Here is a 23,203-nt window from a genome sequence, read left to right as displayed (position 1 = left end):
ACGCAAGCCTATCGGATATTTCTAGTTTTGTTAACACTTACTTGATTGACATGTTAGTTAGCACATGCACTGGGTGCCCTCGAAAATATCTTCTTAACCTTCGCGATGTTAATATGAGTGCATACACGAATTTTTTAATGGGCGCATAGTTTATTTCGCTTCCTGTAAGAGCTTTACTGACAAAATATACAGTTTTTGTATTTTATCCCTTTCCGTAACTAAAACTGAACCAAAAGCTTCATTTGCCACCGATATATAAAGGCAAAGAGTTTCGCCATGAACTGGCGCTGTTAATGTAGGCAAAGTCTTCAATAACTTCTTCATTTCCTGAAACGCGGTTTCAGCCTCGCTTGTCCAAACAAAGCTTTTTTGTTTCAAGCAGCCTTTTAAAGTTTTAAAAAATGGTAACTACATTTTAGCGGCTTTAGACAAGAAACGCGTTAATGCGGCTAACTTTCCTGTCAAACTTTGCAATTCTTTAACCATCTTGAGCGCAGCCATATTTTCGATAGCCGCGATCTTCTTTGGATTAGCTTGAATACCCTGCTCAGTAACAAGATATCCCAAGAACTTTCCTTCAATTTTGCCAAAACTACACTTTAGCATATTAAGCTTCATATTTATTCTGCGCAATGTATCAAATGTTTTCCGCATATCGTCTATAATACGCTCTTGCGTTGTGCTTTTAATTACCAAATCGTCCACATAAGCCTCAAGATTACGCCCAATTTGGTTTTCAAACGCAATGTCAATTAAGCGTTGATATGTCGCACCCGCATTGATCAAACCAAAGGCATCATTATGTAAGAAAATATGCCTTTGCTTGTATGGAAAGCGGTTTTATCTGCGTCTTCCCTAGCCATTGGGATCTGATGATATCCCCGCGCCGCATCTAAAAAACATTTATATGGAAAAGCATGTAATGATTCCACTTTCAAATCAATTTCTGGAAGCGGGTAGTTATCCTTAGGGCACGCTTTATTTAAATCCTTAAAATCAATGCACATTCTCCACGAGCCATCAAGATTTTTCACCAAAACTGGATTTGCAATCCATGATTGATATTGAACTTCGCATAAAATACCAGCTGCTACCAACTTTGTTACTTCTTCGCATAGCCATTTAGCGCAATCTGGAGCCATCCCTCGACGCTTCTATACTACAGGTTTTAAAGCAGGATTTACATTAAGTCTGTGTTCCGCAATATAACGCGGAACACCAGTCATATCGTTTTCACACCAAGCAAAAACATCCATGTACTGTATGAGTAACTGCACAATTTGTTTTTTGGTATCTGCACTAACATTGCATCCCACTTTAATTTTTTGATCGGGATATTCAGGATTAACCACAACCATGTTATCCACAACATCAACGGTTTCTTGAATTGCACTTTTCACATTAACAGCCGCACAAATAGGCATGATACTCGCTAATCTTATCGTCGCAACGCCTTTATGCGTTGCAAATTTAATCATACCATGAATGGTAGATGGAACAATTCCGAATTTTCCCAATGCAGATCTGCCCAACAGCATGTTATAGCGAGAAGAAGTTCGAAAAACATAGAAATCAAGCCGTGCTTGACGCACTAAACTAGCATCATTTGCATTAAAAAGCTCAACATCTAAAGGCAATACTCCTGATAATGCTAAAAACGAACATATATTTCATAGCATTATTCCTCAAGAAAGACAAGCTTTTAGTTGCAATTGTTCTATTTACAAGTGATATTCGTTTAAATAATAAAAGGTGAAGACAGAAGACAGATTCGACGATTTGAAGACGCAAACGACCAAAAAGCTCAAAAGAACAAAAGACAATCAAAAAGGTTCCAATTATTGATAAGAAACGTCTCGAAATCACAAGAGTACAAGATTCAAAACGCAAAGTACAAGATATTAAATTGTACGCGAGGACGTTCGAAAATCCGGAACTGGGACCAGAGTCAACTCTTAACGCTCGATACAACGGACTAAAAATTACAAGTTAACTATGTATATAAATATAATATAATATATAATTAATTATATTAATTATATATATATTATATATATATATTAAAAACCGTCGGCAGCAAGAAACTCCAAGGGTGTGAGCTGTAAATACATCTCCGCGACTCGCGGAGTTTTAAGGGCATTTTGCCGCGAGTCGCGGAGCCCCAATTTTCAACTCTGGCTATAAAGCCAACCGAATTCTGATCAAATTTCATCATCTTTTTTCCTTCTCATTCATACGAGTAATATATATATAATTTATATTTTAATTTTAATTTTAATTTTAAATCCTAATAATAAGGGTATGTTAGCGAATGTTGTAAGGGTGTAAGTCGAAATTCTGTCCGTGTAACGCTACGCTATTTTTAATCATTGTAAGTTATGTTCAACCTTTTTATATTAATGTCTCGTAGCTAAGTTATTATTATGCTTATTTAAAACGAAGTAATCATGATGTTGGGCTAATTACTAAAATTGGGTAATTGGGCTTTGTACCATAATTGGGGTTTGGACAAAAGAACGACACTTGTGGAAATTAGACTATGGGATATTAATGGGCTTTATATTTGTTTAACTAAATGAAAGTTTGTTAATGTTAATATAAAGATTTACAATTGGGCGTCCCTATAAATTACCATATACACTCGATCGGACACGATGGGCGGGGTATTTATATGTACGAATAATCGTTCATTTAACCGGACACGGGAATGGATTAATAGCCACTAGAATAATTAAAACAGGGGTGAAATTACATTCAAGGGTAATTGGTGTAATTGTTAACAAAGTGGTAAAACCTTGGTTTACACGCAGTCGATAACCTGGTGTATTCATTAAACAAAGTATTAAAACCTTGTTACAATTCGAATCCCCAATTAGTTGGAATATTTAACTTCGGGTATAATAATAATTTGACAAGGACACTTGCAATTTATATTTATGACTGATGGACTGTTATGGACAAAAACCAGACGGACATATTGAATAATCCAGGACAAAGGACAATTAACCCATGGGCATAAAACTAAAATCAACACGTCAAACATCATGATTACGGAAGTTTAAATAAGCATAATTCTTTTATATCATATTTAATTTCCTTTATTTTATATTTAATTGCACTTCTAATTATCGCATTTTATTAATTGTTAATTTATTTTATCGCACTTTTAATTATCGTACTTTTTAATTATCGCAATTTTATTTTATCGCATTTTTATTATTCGCAATTTCATTATCGTTATTTACTTTACGCTTTAATTTAAGTCTTGTATTTATTTTATATTTTACATTAGGTTTTAACTGCGACTAAAGTCTTAAAATCGACAAACCGGTCATTAAACGGTAAAAACCCCCCTTTATAATAATAATATTACCTATATATATATATTTGTATTTTTATAAAAGTAAACTAATATAGCGTTGAGCTTTGTTTAAAGATTTCCCTGTGGAACGAACCGGACTTACTAAAAACTACACTACTGTACGATTAGGTACACTGCCTATAAGTGTTGTAGCAAGGTTTAAGTATATCCATTCTATAAATAAATAAATATCTTGTGTAAAATTGTATCGTATTTAATAGTGTTTTCTGCTAAAATTTAATAGTATTTTATACCCCTCTGCTTTGACATCAAGTATTTTTGGCGCCGCTGCCGGGGAAACACTCTTAAAAGCCGGAAGCGCAACGCTAATATATAAAAAAAAAAGATTTTTAGTTACTTTTATTAAAAGTCGTTTTTGTAAAAATACGTTTTAAATATTCGAAAATATAAAAAAGAAAAAAAAAAACAAAAATATAAGCATTTTTAAGATTTTGTTAAATATTTAAGTTTTATAAGTTTCTTTATTTCTATTTTAGTTTATAAAAATATAAGTTTTATTTTAAAATCGTTTATTTAAATTAAAAACAGAAAATAAAAAAAAAATAAAGAAAACGCGTAAAAATTATCAGCTGTCAACAGAATTTCTGAACCCCGCGACTCGCGGGGTTTTCTTCAATAATTGCCGCGACTCGCGGAGACCTTCTGACAGGCGACAGGAAGCCCTAAACCTGCATTAATTACGGTTATTATTAATTAATTATTATTAAAACCTAATTATTATTATTATTATTAGTTTTAGTTTTATTTTTACTTTTTATTTAATTTGTTGTATTTAGTATAAATTAGTTTTATTAAATTGTAAAATTAGTAGTTTTATTAAATAATTAATATAAAAATAATATTTTTTATAAAAATTGTACTTTTTACAACTTTTTGTATATTTTTATATTTTGTACCTTTTTAATCGTTGTAGCGTAATATTTGTATTTTTTTTAGCTCATTTTTAATTTTAAACTTAGTTTTTGCTATAGTTATTTTTACTCCTAGATTTTTAGGCTTTGCCGTAGAATTCCTTAAGTGCTTTTTCTTTAGACTAAGATTTAGGTGCTTTAGAATTTTGCGACGCCTTTTTAAGTTTTAGTTTCTTTTTAAGTTATTTCCATTTGGGATTTAGTTTTTCCTGTAAGCTTTAATATTTTTAGACCTTTTACTATGTATCAATTATCATTCCAATTAGTAATTTCAATTTGCGATTATAATTTTAAGTTAGTTGTAGTAATAAGGTTAGGTTAGTAAAGTATTTTTAAGTTTTTATAAGTTTCTTTTATTTTTCCGTCATCTTTTATTTTTCAACCATTTTTTTTCTTTTTCAACCCTTTTCGACGAACTCTTTTTCTCTCTTATTTCTCGCTATTCTAGTTTTTAGGACTTCGAATTTTTTTCTACTTCTTATCTAAATTTCTTAAAATTACGAAAATTTATTTTAAGTGGTTAAATTGATAGACATCAAAATTTTCTGGTTCGTAGTAATAGTTGGATTTGTACGTGGACCGGGTTATTGGAGCCAAACAGTCCTCAATTATATTGAGACCAAACGAATCCTGCCCCTCTGCTGCATCTTTTGGCTATTCGAAACGTGGGCAAAATCAGAAAAGTCTATTGATTGGATAACTTATTATAATTTTTCTTTCCTTTTAAAAACTAATAGGATATTCAGTGAATGCACCGAGCAAGACGTTCATCACCTTTTGTACGTTCACCACCTGTAACTCGATCAAGACATCGTTTAACAAATATAACCGCCGTTGATTTTTCTTTAGAATCGTCATCCAGTCGACCAAGTACTTCAGTTCAAATTTCCGATAATCCATTTTTTGAACCCAACCTCACAATTGAGAATCCGGAAAATATTCAGGAACGGTTCATAGATCCTGAACCACTAAACTTTCCTCCGGAACCACCAATCATTCAAACAGAGATTGTTGAGGAACGAACCATTAAAACAGAATCATCTAGTGATACCGATTCAACAAATTTAATTATGGAGAATCTGGAACCTTTAAGTATGGAAGACCGAATGAGAGCTAAACGCACTGGCCAAGGTCACGCAATTACTCATCCAGACATTAATGCGCCAGATTATGAAATCAAAGGACAAATTCTACACATGGTGACTAATCAATGCCAATTTAGTGGTGCGCCGAAGGAAGATCCAAATGAACATCTACGTACCTTTAATAGGATCTGCACACTATTTAAAATCCGAGAAGTGGAGGATGAACAGATATATCTCATGTTATTTCCCTGGACTTTAAAGGGAGAAGCCAAAGATTGGTTGGAATCGTTACCTGAAGGGGCGATCGATACATGGGATGTTTTAATTGACAAATTTCTTAAACAATTTTTTCCTGCATCTAAAGCCGTAAGACTTCAAGCAGAAATTGTTACGTTCACACAGAAGCCAAATGAAACTCTATATGAGGCGTGGACTAGATATGGAAAGTTGTTAAGAGGATGTCCGCAACATGGTTTAGACACCTGTCAAATAGTATAAATATTCTACCGAGGATGCGACATCACTACAAGAAAAGACATAGATATAGCAGCTGGTGGTTCTATTATGAAGAAAACCGAAACTGATGCTTACAAAATTATTGATAACACTGCTTCCCACTCACATGAGTGGCACCAAGAAAAAGATATCATTAGATCATCTAAAGCAGCTAGAGCCGATTCTAGCCATGACTTAGATTCCATTTCCGCAAAGATAGATGCTTTCGAGAGACGAATGGAAAAAATGACTAAGGATATTCACTCAATACGAATTAGTTGTGAGCAGTGTGGAGGACCACATTTGACAAAAGATTGTCTCAGTATTGAATTAACAATGGAACAAAGAGAGAATATTTCATACATAAACCAAAGGCCTGGAAATAATTATCAGAATAATTATCAACCGCCAAGACTGATTTACAATCAAAACCAGAATTATAACCGAAATATTCCATACAATAACCAACAAGGTCCTAGCAATCAACAAGTATCCAATAATACTTACAATCAGCAAAGACCTAATTTTCAAAACAAACCACCACAACAAACCGATGATAAAAAGCCAAATTTAGAAGATATGATGACGAAGCTAGTTGAAACTCAAACGCAGTTTTTCACATCTCAAAAACAAACCAATGAACAAAATGCTCAAGCATTTAGAAATCAACAAGCTTCTATTCAAAATCTAGAACAAGAAGTAAGTAACCTAGCAAGGTTAATAGGTGAAAGAAAACCGGGAAGTCTACCTAGCGATACAAACGCTAACCCCCGGAATGAAACAGCTAAAGCTATTACCACAAGAAGTGGTACAACACTTAAATCACCTGAAATACCTGTAACTTCTGATGAAACTATTCCTACTCCACAAGAACCACAACCTGATCAAGATAAGGAAAAAGAACCGGTAGTTGAAAAGGTTAATGAAGATAACACAGTTAAGGATAAACCTTATGTTAAACCATACCAACCACCACTTCCTTACCCGAGTAAAATGAAGAAGGAAAAACTTGAAGCCGAGCAATCCAAATTCTTGGATATGTTTAAACAGATAAATGTAAATCTTCCTTTCATTGATGTGATTTCAGGAATGCCAAGGTATGCTAAATTCTTGAAAGATCTAATCACGAATAGAAAGAAAATGGAAGAACTCTCGGCTGTTACTATGAATGCCAATTGTTCAGCAGTACTGTTGAATAAGATACCAGAAAAACTATCTGATCCAGGAAGTTTCACAATTCCATGTTTTCTGGGTAGTCTTAGTTCAATAGAAGCATTGGCAGACTTAGGTGCTAGTATAAATCTAATGCCGTATTCACTATACGCTAAACTAGACCTTGGAGAATTAAAACCAACCAGAATAAGCATACAACTAGCCGATAGATCAATAAAATATCCTAGAGGGATAATGGAAAACATGCTAGTTAAAGTTGGTACTTTAGTATTTCCAGTAGATTTTGTTGTTTTGGACATGGAAGAAGATTCTCAAGTTCCTCTCATATTAGGAAGACCATTCTTAAACACGGCTAAAGCAATGATAGACGTGTTCGGTAAGAAATTGACCCTAAGTATAGAGGATGAGAGTGTTACCTTTTCAGTTGATAGAGCAATGCAACAACCACAATCTGCAGATGATACATGTTATTATATTCAAACTATAGATGCACATGCAGAATTATTAGAAGAATTTCCAGAATTATAAGGAACAGGAGAATGTTCTTTAGGAGAAGGTAATGAACCAATTGATGAAGCTGAAATGTTAGCTACACTTATAGCTAATGGATATGAACCAACAACAGAAGAAATTCAAATGTTAAAAGAAGAAGACAGATATCGATACAAATCATCGATAGAAGAACCTCCGAAATTAGAATTAAAGCCACTTCCAAACCATTTGGAATACGCTTATTTACATGGTGAATCTGAATTACCTGTAATAATATCGTCTTCTCTTACTGAAAATGAGAAATCACAGCTCATTTCTGTGTTGAAAGCTCATAAACCAGCCATTGCATGGAAGATTCATGATATCAAAGGAATAAGTCCTTCGTATTGCACACATAAAATCCTTATGGAAGAAGGTCATAAAACGTATGTGCAACGTCAACGAAGACTAAATCCTAATATGCAAGATGTTGTTAAGAAAGAGATTATTAAACTGCTAGATGCAGGTTTAATTTATCCAATCTCTGATAGTCCATGGGTAAGCCCAGTTCAATGCGTGCCTAAGAAGGGTGGCATGACTGTCATTACAAATGAGAAAAATGAGCTTATTCCTACTAGGACTGTAACAGGATGGCGTGTATGTATTGATTATAGAAAATTAAATGACGCCACCAGAAAAGATCACTTTCCCTTACCTTTCATAGATCAAATGTTGGAAAGATTAGCCGGAAATAGTTACTATTGTTTTCTAGATGGATTTTCCGGATATTTTCAAATTCCAATAGCACCCGAAGATCAAGAGAAAACCACATTCACGTGCCCTTATGGTACTTTTGCTTACAAACGCATGCCATTTGGACTTTGTAACGCCCCTGCAACCTTTCAAAGGTGTATGATGGCGATTTTTCACGACATGATAGAAGAATGCATGGAAGTATTCATGGATGACTTTTCAGTCTTCGGTGATACATTTAAATCATGTCTAGTTAATCTGGAACGAATGCTAATTAGATGCGAAAAATCAAATCTAGTACTTAATTAGGAGAAATGCCATTTCATGGTTAAAGAAGGCATCGTTCTTGGACATAAAATTTCAAAAGAAGGAATTGAAGTGGATAGAGCTAAAGTAGATGTAATTGCTAAACTTCCACATCCCACCAATGTTAGAGGAGTTAGGAGTTTTCTAGGGCATGCCGGTTTTTACTGACGTTTCATAAAAGATTTTTCAAAAATTGCCACTCCTATGAATAAACTCCTAGAAAAGGATGCGCCGTTCATCTTTTCAGATGAGTGTATCAAATCTTTTAATATTCTTAAAGAAAAACTCACTAATGCGCCGATCATGATAACACCAAATTGGAATCTACCATTTGAACTAATGTGCGATGCAAGTGATTTTGCAATGGGAGCCGTTTTAGGACAAAGGATTGAAAAACGATTTCAACCTATATATTATGCTAGTAAGACGTTACAAGGAGCACAAACGAACTATACAACTACTGAAAAAGAACTCCTTGCTATTGTCTTTGCTTTTGACAAATTTCGATCATATCTCGTTCTAGCAAAAACGGTGGTCTATACCGACCATTCTGCTCTTAGATACCTATTTTCAAAACAAGATGCTAAACCAAGATTAATCCGTTGGATCTTACTCTTACAAGAGTTTGATATTGAAATCCGAGATAAAAGAGGAGCAGAAAATCTCGCCGCTGATCATCTTTCTCGTCTTGAAAATCCCGAATTAGAAGTTCTGAATGAATCGGCCATACAAGACAACTTTCCTGATGAATATCTATTGAAGATAGATTATAAAGAAATCCCATGGTTTGCAGACTATGCAAACTACTTAGTTTGTGGATTCCTTGAAAAAGGATTATCGTACCAAAGACGAAAGAAATTCTTCAGTGATATAAAACACTATTTCTGGGAAGATCCACATCTGTTTAAAAGTTGTCCCGATGGAATAATACGCCGATGTGTATTTGGAAATGAAGCTAGTAAAATTTTAAACCATTGTCACACAGGACCAACAGGAGGGCATTATGGGCCTCAACTAACAGCAAGAAAAGTTTATGAAGCTGGATTCTATTGGCCTACAATTTACAAAGACGCACACCTTCTTTGCAAATCCTGTGATGCATGTCAAAGGGCCGGAAAAATAAGTCAACGTGATGAAATGCCACAAAATGTCATCCAAGTATGTGAAGTATTTGACATTTGGGGTATTGACTTTATGGGTCCATTTCCAAAATCTCATAATAATCTATATATACTCGTAGCCATTGATTATGTATCTAAATGGGCGGAAGCACAAGCTCTCCCAACTAACGATGCACGAGTTGTAGTAAACTTTTTAAAACGTCTTTTTGCAAGGTTTGGAACACCGAAAGCTTTAATAAGTGATCGGGGAACTCATTTCTGTAATAATCAACTTGAGAAAGTTCTTAAAAGATATGGAGTAACTCATAAAATCTCCACCGCATATCATCCACAAACAAGTGGACAAGTTGAAAACACCAACCGAGCTTTAAAACGTATTCTAGAGAAAACCGTAGGATCAAATCCGAAGGAATGGTCCATTAAATTGGAGGATGCACTCTGGGCTTTTAGAACAGCCTACAAAACTCCAATTGGAACCACACCTTTTAGACTTGTTTATGGAAAAGCATGTCATCTTCCAGTAGAAATTGAACACAAAGCATTTTGGGCTTTGAAGATATGTAATCTTGATTTACATGAAGCCGGACGTCTACGATTAAGTCAACTAAACGAATTAGAAGAATTAAGACATGAAGCATACGAAAATTCGTTAATCTATAAAGAAAGAACGAAGAAATGGCATGATAAAAGAATCAGAAGTTCAAAAGAATTTAAAGAAGGAGACAGAGTTCTTCTTTTCAATTCACGATTCAAGCTATTTCCTGGAAAATTGAAATCAAGATGGTCTGGACCATTCATAGTCAAAAGAATTTTCCCATACGGAACGATAGAATTAATAAATTCAAATGGGATTGAATTTAAAGTTAATGGTCACAGAGTTAAACATTACATACATGGTCCGATGGAAGTCGACAACGAAGTTAATCACAATTTCGACACCACAGCTAACTAAGTGTGGGGAGAATCAAGTCTTTAAAGGATAATATGTATTTCTGTTAGAGTTAGATTGTCTGTTTTCGTGTAGTTCTCGAAAATGGAACACGTATGGTCTTTCCCTAGCAGACCCTAAAGAACTAGTCTTCTCCCCCCATTCTGAATTTTTATTTTTTTAGGTTTTTACAAAATGAAGACTGCCTGTGAACTAAACCATGGTCTAATGCTACACGCTTTGATCACTAAAAGAAATAATGACATACTACCGAGCGAATTAGTATCAGTAATCAGAGAAAGAATGGACGGAGTTAGAAAAGGATCCAGATGCGAAGATAATAAGTTACAATTTGGTAAAGGAAAATCAAAATCCGCAGCGAAAAGAAGAGCACGACACCTAGAACGATGTCACAAATGCGGAAAATGGTCACATGGAGGTAAATGTTCAAATAATCAAACCTATTCAAATACCGAATTTGTTACTTTATGCAGAGACGGACCGTTCATATGTTTAGAAGAAAAGACAATGAATGCTCGAGGTTACGCCTATGCAGCCATGGAAAACCAATTAAACCGACTATCTTATGAATATAATAGATCATATAACTAAGAAATCTATTTCACAGGTATGTCTGTATAGTTTTTATTTTTATTTTTAACCTTTTGATAATAAACGCTAATTTGTTCGCTAAAAAGTATTAAATTGGTATTAAATAAAATTAGGTTTGGCGACCGAAATTATTGATATCATTCAAAAATTTATTACATCACTGCGAAATTTAACGTTTATTCTTAAGGTATAAATATCTTTAATCAATCAACCCAAAATATTTCAAAAATTCGTCATGAGTTAAATTAGGTCTTGGAACCGAAATTACTTTACCGAAAAGAGGGGCGCATATTTTTGATAATATTTGATTGATTAAAGTGGGATAAAAAGACAAAAAGATTTTTAATTTGTTTTTTTACCATGTTTTTAAAATTAATATTTAAATCTTAAATTAATATTGTAAACTTTGTAAAAACAATATTTTTAAAATTGTAAATATTTGAAAAATTAATATAAGTTTGGTATGAATTTATGAATTTTTAAATTAAGTTTGGTGTGAATTTTTAATTTTTAAAATATGAAATTTTAATTTTATGCATTTCAAAATTTTAAGTTTGGTGTGAATTTTTAATTTTTAATTTTTAATTTTGAATTTTATATTTAAGTTGTGTGAATTTAAAAACAAAAATTTACTTTATCTCATTAAGTTAAGAATATGATTTTTAAAATTCGTCGTAAGTTGAAGACTAGGTCTTTGAACCGAAATTGCTTTACCCGAGGGAGGGACGAGAACTTTTATTATCATTATTTTTAATCTTATTGATTTAAAGTATGCCAAAAACATTGAAAAAACCCAAAAATCTTAGCTTTTAAAACAATCGCTACAAAAAGACAAATTTTAAAATTTTGTCGAAGGACGGACTAGGACATCGATCCGAAACGACCTCGTCCTAAATAACAAGGGAAACAAAATTTTAAAATTAAATACTTAATTGATTTATAAGTTAAAGATTATAAAAAAAAAAAAAAAAAAAAATACCAAACTCCGCGACTCGCGGAGTTTGCAGTGAAAAACCTCCGCGACTCGCGGAGGGACCAAAACTCAGAAAAAAAATAAAACGCAAAAACTGATCAGTTTCATTCCCCCACACACAAACACACTGCATAAACACTCGAAACTGCACCCGAAAACCACCGAAAATCACCCCCAAAAATCTCAATTTTTAACCGTTAATCACCAAATTTTTTGCTAAAATCATGTTGAGAAGGATGATATCTAAGAATTACTCAAGAAAAACGGTAAATTTCTACACCTAAACACCATTAATTCGAAATTAGGTGTTCTTGAGCTATTTTTTCCCAATTTGATTTTGATGCTTTTTAGTGTAATTAGACTTAAATTGTTTATGTATTATGCTTGTATAACCTAGATTGATGCTGTTTAACATGATTAGAAGCCTTAAACTTCAAATTTTGAATAATCTAGGGTTTGTGTTCTTGAGCAATTTGGGGCTTTTTGATATAAACAGGTTATGGCCGATTTTTGTCATGAATTGTTGCTAAATTGAGTAGTGTAACATGTCTAGGTAGTTAAATGATCCAAACTTTGAGCCTAAACATGATTTTGAGAATTAAAGTGGAATTTTTCAAGTCTAAAATTCATGAACTTGATTTTTGAAAGATAATGCCATTTGAGACTTGTTTATTTGCTAGTAATGATTATTTTGACATGTTATTTGAGTTGAATGCTTATGAACTTGGCGAAAATTTTCGTATATGCTTATTTGAAAAAGTATAGATTTGATAAAAATGTGAAAATGAGCTTAAGTTTGATATAAATTGATAATGTCATTGTAATTATTTTGATTGATGATTTTGCTGACACTAATGCATATTTGGATGCACAAAAATTGTGTTTGATGTGTTTTGCAGAATGAAAGGGGTGAATCTTCATCCCAAGCCCGCCATGCTCCTGCTGAGAACTTGGAACAACAGGAGGTAGATAACTACTACAAGCAGGATGTACCTCATCCAGTCATGACCTTTTCCGATATGCATTTGGAAGAGTTGCACCCAAACCTGAGATTTGACAGACTTTGGATAGATTATCCAAAATATCAACGGGGTTTGCATACTCTTCATTCCAAGGTTGTTGAGGTACCGAGGGTCATAGAATGGGGACCCTTGGAAGCTGTAGAATTGGCCGGGCCAATTAGGGAATTACTTGTACAGAGGTATGGTAATTCTTCTTTTAATGACTGGATATGTTTATTCACCATACGCAGACCTGTATATAAAGTATGGTGTGAAGAGTTGTTATGTAGTATAGAGTTGAATGATCGGGTAGCTAGTTTAACCGATCGTTCTTTTATTAGATTTTTGTTAGGCGGTTCGATGCGCCACATGTCTTTACTAGACATGGCTCAGGCTTTACGTATATATACGCCTGAGGAGTTAGCGTCTGCCGATTGTAGAGGATTGATACTAAACGGTAGAAAGATAGATGAGAATTTTGATACACACGGTGTGTGGAGTCAAATGACAAGCCATCACCGTTTCAAAGGGGGAAACTACTCTTATTTGGATATAGATAGAGCCGAATTAAGAGTGATACATAGGTTTTTAGCCAATTCGATTACACAAAGGGGTAAGAACAAAGAAAAGGTAAATGAACAAGATTTGTTTTACCATATGTGTATTCGAGACCCACAGAGCGCTGTAAGTATACCATATTGTGTGGGTTATTATTTATCAGCTATGGTTCGGGGGATGCGTCCACATAGCATAATAGGAGGTGGTATTTTTATTACTTTGATTGGTGAATATCTCGGTGTGGATATAAGTCGGGGGGGATTATTACTAGAAGAGCCGGAACCCCGCGACACTATAGGTTTAAATGTATACCATGGTGCGAAAGTTTTGAAGCGGCGAAATAACGCCGCAGTACGATACCATGGTAGACATCCACAGGTGGAGAGAAACCAGGAACAAGGTAATGTAGGAGGGGGGAATGAGATGCAAGAAATGCATAGGTTTATAGCTTCTCAGGAATACGACAATGCTAGACAGAGAGCATTTGAAGATTGGCAAGTTCATCAGAACCAGATCATAGCGCATTGCCAACATATAGGTAGAAACTATATTCCTACACCGAAACCCGTCTTCCCTCCTTGGTCGATAGAGATGCAGCCACCATATCCTACGTATGACCCTGCCGAAGCATTCTATAGCACTTATGGTTATGCGTGGAACCCCTATTGGTACCAATATCATCCTTAGTTTACTTATTATTATTTTTTTATTTTGTAATTTGTAATTGTTGATACATTTAATATTTTTGTTAATATTGTAATCATTTTTATAATTTCTAACTTTTATTCTTAGACTTTAATAATTTTTGAATGTGGGGTAATAAACCAAACTTCAAAAATATGTATATATGTTTGCAGTTTATCTTATGTACACAACAGGGTAAAACAACACATTTTCAAAGACTGGCATTAAGTTCAGCAAAAGCAACTAATTTTGACGACAAGATGCAAAATATGTGTGAAATAACAACAAGACGGAATGAACAAATGATGTGCACCATTTATCATTCAGCAAACAAACGCCAATATATTTGGAAACTTTGGTAAAAATTTAATCATTTTCACACAAATCACCCTCAATAATTTAAATTGTTACTGATTTCTTGCAAATGAGGGCATTGCAAGATCTTAAGTGTGGGAAGGGATTAAATTCTTTCGGATTTTAAAATTTTTTATATTAAACACTTGATTACCATTAAAAATACTAGTAAAGCAGTAGTTGTATTAGAATCTAGTGCTCTCTGATAAAAAAGAACAGCCCTAGTCTTATATACTAACTACCCAATTCTAGTAAAAAAAAAAATTTTCTAAATTTTCAATTAAATGAATTCAAAATCATGTTTATACATATTTATGAACGATAAAACTAGGTTTTAACACCGAAATTATTGTTACCTCGGAAAGGACATAAATTGAGAAACAAACTAAAATGTTAAAATTCATTTAAAATGGAATAGAGGACGATAAAAAGAAAAATAAAAAGCCAAGTGTAGGAAAATTTACCAAGTTATTTTAAACATATGTCACATATATCTGTAACAAATAACTGAAAATACTTTTGCTTTGGACTAAACTAAACTGTTTTACCCGATGAAAGAAAAGAAGAGATGGATCTACACGATGAATCAATTCCATCATTAAAAGGAAGTAAAGTCTTCCGAAAAAGACACGCGCTTCTTGATTTAGGTCATGAAGTTGTCGTCCAGACCAGCTGTAGGTTGACGAAAAATCTAGAAAAGTCATCACTAAAATCAGCAGGAAATCTACGAACCTCAGCATTAAACAGGGTCGCCAAGTGGTCAGATTTATCCTAACCATGAGAAGGATTTATCTCGTACAATGGGGGAGCACCGTGCAAATTAGCTGGATAAGACTAATGAATCAGATCCCCAGAAAGGATAATCTCCTTAAAGATTAAAAATCAGCTTTTAAGACTGATATTACTCAATCCTAGAGATTGACCTTAAAGATTGAGAATTCAAACTCATGGAATTCAATGATATCTAAACTCGAGCTTAAACGAGAAAATATTTTGATCAAAAATTACAAACCGATTTGTTTTCTGAAAACCCTATTTTCAATGCGTTCATTACCATTGAACGTAAAATTCTAGGAATTCACCTGAAATTCATTAGGTCACCTGAACTAAATCGGGTGTCAACCGTAAGAACGGTGGTTGCATAGTGGTCAAAGACAGGACCTTGTGCCAGACCGAAAAAATTATAAGGGTGAGCTTTACTATTGCTCCTACCAAGGATAGTAATTGCGTCCGACACGTTATAGACCATAATCAAAAGCATGTCACGGGACATTGCCTTAACAGTTGCTTGTTCAACGCTTTCCTTTACAACCGGACGGTAGTTTACCGAAAGGTAATATACGGGACAAGTAAACTGGACGTGTTGCTTTCCAAATACAAGGTTAGCAAGTGGGTGACACAAAACCGCAAGTTTTGAGCTAAAATTTTCAAATCTGAAACCCACCAAACCCACAAAAATATTTTGCAAACACCGGTAAAGGGTTATTCCGGAAAACTTATCTAGGGTAAAAACTAGATTTAATTTTCAAAAGATCAAATGTTTTCATAAAGATCCAATTTCCTTAATGGATCTAAATTTTTATAGTCATGTGGGACTGTAAACCATATCGTTACTACCATTGTTTATACCGCCATATAGAAATCACTGATGTACAAAGTGTGAAGAATAAAGAAGTGATTCTGGTATTTCAAGACAATATTGCTTGAGGACAAGCAACGCTCAAGTGTGGGAATATTTGATAATGCTAAAAACGAACATATATTTCATAGCATTATTCCTCAAGAAAGACAAGCTTTTAGTTGCAATTGTTCTATTTACAAGTGATATTCGTTTAAATAATAAAAGGTGAAGACAGAAGACAGATTTGACGATTTGAAGACGCAAACGACCAAAAAGCTCAAAAGAACAAAAGACAATCAAAAAGGTTCCAATTATTGATAAGAAACGTCTCGAAATCACAAGAGTACAAGATTCAAAACGCAAAGTACAAGATATTAAATTGTACGCGAGGACGTTCGAAAATCCGGAACCGGGACCAGAGTCAACTCTTAACGCTCGACACAACGGACTAAAAATTACAAGTTAACTATGTATATAAATATAATATAATATATAATTAATTATATTAATTATATATATATTATATATATATATTAAAAACCGTCGGCAGCAAGAAACTCCAAGGGTGTGAGCTGTAAATACATCTCCGCGACTCGCGGAGTTTTAAGGGCATTTTGCCGCGAGTCGCGGAGCCCCAATTTTCAACTCTGGCTATAAAGCCAACCGAATTCTGATCAAATTTCATCATCTTTTTTCCTTCTCATTCATACGAGTAATATATATATAATTTATATTTTAATTTTAATTTTAATTTTAAATCCTAATAATAAGGGTATGTTAGCGAATGTTGTAAGGGTGTAAGTCGAAATTCTGTCCGTGTAACGCTACGCTATTTTTAATCATTGTAAGTTATGTTCAACCTTTTTATATTAATGTCTCGTAGCTAAGTTATTATTATGCTTATTTAAAACGAAGTAATCATGATGTTGGGCTAATTACTAAAATTGGGTAATTGGGCTTTGTACCATAATTGGGGTTTGGACAAAAGAACGACACTTGTGGAAATTAGACTATGGGCTATTAATGGGCTTTATATTTGTTTAACTAAATGAAAGTTTGTTAATGTTAATATAAAGATTTACAATTGGGCGTCCCTATAAATTACCATATACACTCGATCGGACACGATGGGCGGGGTATTTATATGTACGAATAATCGTTCATTTAACCGGACACGGGAATGGATTAATAGCCACTAGAATAATTAAAACAGGGGTGAAATTACATTCAAGGGTAATTGGTGTAATTGTTAACAAAGTGGTAAAACCTTGGTTTACACGCAGTCGATAACCTGGTGTATTCATTAAACAAAGTATTAAAACCTTGTTACAATTCGAATCCCCAATTAGTTGGAATATTTAACTTCGGGTATAATAATAATTTGACAAGGACACTTGCAATTTATATTTATGACTGATGGACTGTTATGGACAAAAACCAGACGGACATATTGAATAATCCAGGACAAAGGACAATTAACCCATGGGCATAAAACTAAAATCAACACGTCAAACATCATGATTACGGAAGTTTAAATAAGCATAATTCTTTTATATCATATTTAATTTCCTTTATTTTATATTTAATTGCACTTCTAATTATCGCATTTTATTAATTGTTAATTTATTTTATCGCACTTTTAATTATCGTACTTTTTAATTATCGCAATTTTATTTTATCGCATTTTTATTATTCGCAATTTCATTATCGTTATTTACTTTACGCTTTAATTTAAGTCTTGTATTTATTTTATATTTTACATTAGGTTTTAACTGCGACTAAAGTCTTAAAATCGACAAACCGGTCATTAAACGGTAAAAACCCCCCTTTATAATAATAATATTACCTATATATATATATATTTGTATTTTTATAAAAGTAAACTAATATAGCGTTGAGCTTTGTTTAAAGATTTCCCTGTGGAACGAACCGGACTTACTAAAAACTACACTACTGTACGATTAGGTACACTGCCTATAAGTGTTGTAGCAAGGTTTAAGTATATCCATTCTATAAATAAATAAATATCTTGTGTAAAATTGTATCGTATTTAATAGTGTTTTCTGCTAAAATTTAATAGTATTTTATACCCCTCTGCTTTGACATCAACTCCCATAGGCAATGAAGATTCTCCCGCAAAACCAGTTAACGAGGCCACGGTTGATTGTAAATTTGCCCTAATACTCTCTGGCAGCTGAACAAAACATTGCTCATACACAATGTCAACACTGCTATCATTATCAACATGAACCTTCATAATTACGATTCCAGTTTGCGCGATTTTGCGTGATATTACTATCAACATTTCAGAGAAATCGTCGCATTGCATTGTTGGAAAACTTATCAGCACGGATTGCCAATTTTGATACTTTTTAGCTGATTTTCGCTTTCTTCCCCGTTTATGGGCATTTGCTTGCATAGCGACAGCAATATCGCGATCAATTCCCTTATCTGTCATTACTTCAATTAAACAAGCAATTTACCACAAATTATGAATGTATTCACCTGTGATTCATCAAAATAACACACGATTAGAATTAAACACGCCAATTAATTGTTTGATAGCACAAAACAAAAAATTTTGAGTTTAATTCCATAACGTGTCCCATGGATGGCGCAAATTGATCAATCCATAATTAATAAGTTACTTAATTAAGGATTGAGTGCAATGAGATTAAGATGGAGGATGAGATGTTTGATGATTATTTTGGGCCCTGATGATCGTCTTTCACTTTAACAATCAAGTGATCAACCACCCCGACTCAGTCTTGATTATTAATTAGCATGATTCACCTTAACACAATGTAAAATTCCTTGGGCAAGATCACAAGAGAAAATTATAAAGGTCCGGGCAAATGGCAGAGAATCAACAACCCATAAATGAGAGGCCAAGCTCTCTATTTATAGTATCCGAAATATTCGCGGTCTGCGGATTGTCTAATCATCCGCGCAATCTTAGCGAAATAACCCGCAATCTTTTATTAATGCGGCAACTGATCCGCTATCTTTATTTTTAGTGAATACTTCAAACCTCTTGAATACACTTTGCGTAACTTCTGGTTCAAACCTTTAATAAATAAAATATACATATACAATGCTATGTATATGATTATAACGACCCTCATTTTTTCATTCTATATTTTTCCAATATTAAATGCTCAAACAATATAATTAAACTTAACGATTAAACTTTAATCAATAATTGTTAAGAGTTAAGAATTATAAAACATAATAATTAACTTTGTGTAATAAATGACAAGTTAATAAAAGATAAAAATAATGAGCTAATAAACTTTCGCGAACAAAATATAATACTCTAAAATTTGTAGCCTTTAAACAATTAAATTAGAACATTTAATGAGCCATTTAAGCTAATCTAAAGTACAAGGACTAAAACAAAAAATCTCCAAACTCTTACTTGCTAAACCTTAGCCGAAATTTAAAAAAAAAATAAATGAAATGCCCAAAATACCCCTCCCAAAATCGGCCCACTTAGCCTCCTCCACCTCCTCATATAACCTAACTTGCTCTCTAAGCAAAACTTAACCTAAACCTAATTCTAGATCATTCCATATGCATCTATAAATAGGGACCTAAGCTAATGCAAATTTTGTACCAAATCATTCTTACAATCTTCTCTCTCAAAAACACAAAATCTCTCCCCCCCCTCTCTTGGATTTTTGACCAAGAACATCACCACCACCATCTTCAAGTGATCTTCAAGCAATCTTTTAGTGATCTTCATCGCTTTCTTCGTGTTCATCAAGATCTTCAAGTGTGTTCATCAATATTCAAGTGTTTTGATCTTCATCTTCAAGTCATCTTCATCTTTTTCTTATTAATCTTCATCATCATTCATCAAGGTAAAAACCCTAGATCCAAACTTTTAAATTCTATCTTGTTAATTCATGTTTATGTTCATAATCATATTCATGTTCTTGATCTTATTCATAATCATATTCATATTATTCATGTAAAAAAATAATATATATATATATATATATATATATATATATATATATATATATATATATATATGCATATACATACACGAAAATATATATAAAAAAAGAAACTTTTGTTTGATCTTTAAACCCTAGAAGATTTGTTAGAAGATTTGTTAATAGTTAAAAAAAGAAACAAATAAATATATACCTAATATATATACATATACGATTCTATACATATATATATATATATATATATATATATATATATATATAAAATAATTTTTTTTTAGTATATACACACACATATATATATATATATATATATATATATATACGGTTAGATATATATAAAAAATAAAAAAATAAAAACTATATATATATATATACATATACACGATACATATATATATATATATATATATATATATATATATATTAAATACTTAATTAAACCTAACCCTAATTATTAAACCCTAATTTACATTAGTAAACCCTAAACATTTATTTATATAACCCTAATCAATAATACTACTATTAAACATTTATTACTTAAACCCTAATACAACTTATACTACTATCTAACACTTATACACTTATACCATTACTAACACATATACTATACTACTTATATTATAAGATTTACAATAGTCATTCACGATAGCGTGAAATTACTTGAACGTCGACGCTGCTTAAGGCCTAGGGTGATCCTTGGTGCCACTATGGGACGCTTGTGGATTTTGAATGCCAAACTTAGATTTTGGTCGAGAAATCCTGGGCCAACCGGTAACAATTGGTTATTCTAGTGACTCGGCAGTGGCATAGTTGTTTGGGTATGATGCACAATATCAACCCGACTATAGTAATCAAACACTTAGTTACTTTCACACTTAATAAGTGGTAGACTCATTAAGGACAACTCACTAGTGTTCAACACTAACTTACTATAAATGGAAACTTTCTAAACGTGGAAACTATCTAAACATGGAAACTTACTAAAAGAGGAAACTTACTAGAAGTGGAAAACTTTCTAGACATGGCAACTTTCTAAATATGGAAACTTTCTAAAAATGGAAACTTACTAAGGATAGAAACTTAGCAAGATGAACTATACTTAAGTACATACATACTTAAACTTAACTTAAACTTGGGCAAAACATCTAAACTATTCTTAATGTCATTAGGTTGATATTCGGCTCACGATCATCCAACTCATTTATCTTTCTCTTCCAAGGAATTACTCTCTCATCTGCTTACTAAGGTGAATTTCATAGCCCCACTTTACTTTGTGCACAACTTATTTAATTTTTGGGGTGAGACACATGCTACTTTTACTATTTACAATTTAGACACAAGTACCAACTTTTAAACTATACTATACCCGGCTATGTTCGACTAAGTCCCTACAGTGATATTTTTAATTGCTCGTTAAATACATTCTTAAATATTGGGGGTAGGCCTATCGGGAGTAACGTCCCCGATACATTTCACCAAGTCATTGTATTACTTAATAATGAAATTAAACCGACAAGTATAGACACAACTTGTCATTGGGGCAAACTTTGAACGTTTAGTCTAAATATCACGAATTGGCATAACTTTTTGGTCCCTGCGAGATCAACTTTTAAGATCTTTGTGATCTTCTTTAACAACTAAAGATCTGTGTGATCTACTTATGAAAACAAATCTTGTGGTCTAAAAACAACGACATCTACTTTTGTTAAACCTATGATTTCACTCAACTTTTTTGGTTGACACTTTAGCATGTTTGTCTCGGGTGCTGATTGATCAAGCTTACTTATCTCCTACTTATGTGATGCTACTTGGACAAAGGATCTCAAGAACTGTCGTATTCATTATTATTGCATTTGAAACATTTACATCATTGTAATTTAAATTTTTGTAACGACATTCTATTTTCTTCCGCTGCGTTATCAATAAAGTTTATTTTTATCATATAGAATTGTTCTCGTATTATAATATGTTGGTTTATTTGATATTAGTGACGTTTTCTTCCAGACCCTATCTGGAGGATGTCACAGAGTGGTATCAGAGCATAACCAGGCTGTTATAGAGAACCAGGATTGCATCTTTATGTGTTCCTTACTTGTTAGCTAGGGTGCCTTAGCAATCTAGTATACTATAACCTTTTCTGCCTTAGACTTTAAAGCACTTAGGATTGCCTTGTAATCTTAAAACATATGCTTTACAATCTTATCTTAAAACTGATCAAAATCTCTTTTCTAATGTTGGGATGTCTAATTTTCATCAAGCGGACAAAATGACTCTTTTCGAGCTAACCGAAAAAGATACTGAAAGGTCTTCCACTGAAAGACCAGTCCAAAGCCCACCTTATGGCTTTGGTGGTCCTCCCTCACCAAATTATAGCCCAAATACTATTCTAAATTCACATGGGTATCCTGAATACTATCCAATCCCGAGAAATAAGGACAAGAGGAAACGTCTTGAAGAAACTGGCCCGTCAAAGAAAATATCCCGATCTCCTTCCTATGACGAAGTTGATGCCAAGTACGAGATCATGAATCTGCGAAAAATTACCGATGGCCTAATTTGCCATATTGCAAGGATCGATGTTCAAATGAAGGAAAAAGACCTAGCGATCAAGAAACTCATGGAGAAAAATGCTGAACTAAAGAAAGAGATAAAATTGGTGAAGTATGAAAGTGATAGAAATGCCCGATGGGGGAAGCAATCTCTCTCCTACCTAAGAGAAGATGTTGACCTTAGATTGAAGATGGATGAAAACCGCGTGAATGATCAACTTTCTATGAGGGACTACAAGTACCATGAAATCAACGATGGTGTTT

Source organism: Rutidosis leptorrhynchoides, chromosome 9 (genome assembly GCF_046630445.1).
Source record: "Rutidosis leptorrhynchoides isolate AG116_Rl617_1_P2 chromosome 9, CSIRO_AGI_Rlap_v1, whole genome shotgun sequence".
Taxonomy (NCBI): domain Eukaryota; kingdom Viridiplantae; phylum Streptophyta; class Magnoliopsida; order Asterales; family Asteraceae; genus Rutidosis; species Rutidosis leptorrhynchoides.
Note: the sequence above shows the minus strand (reverse complement) of the source record.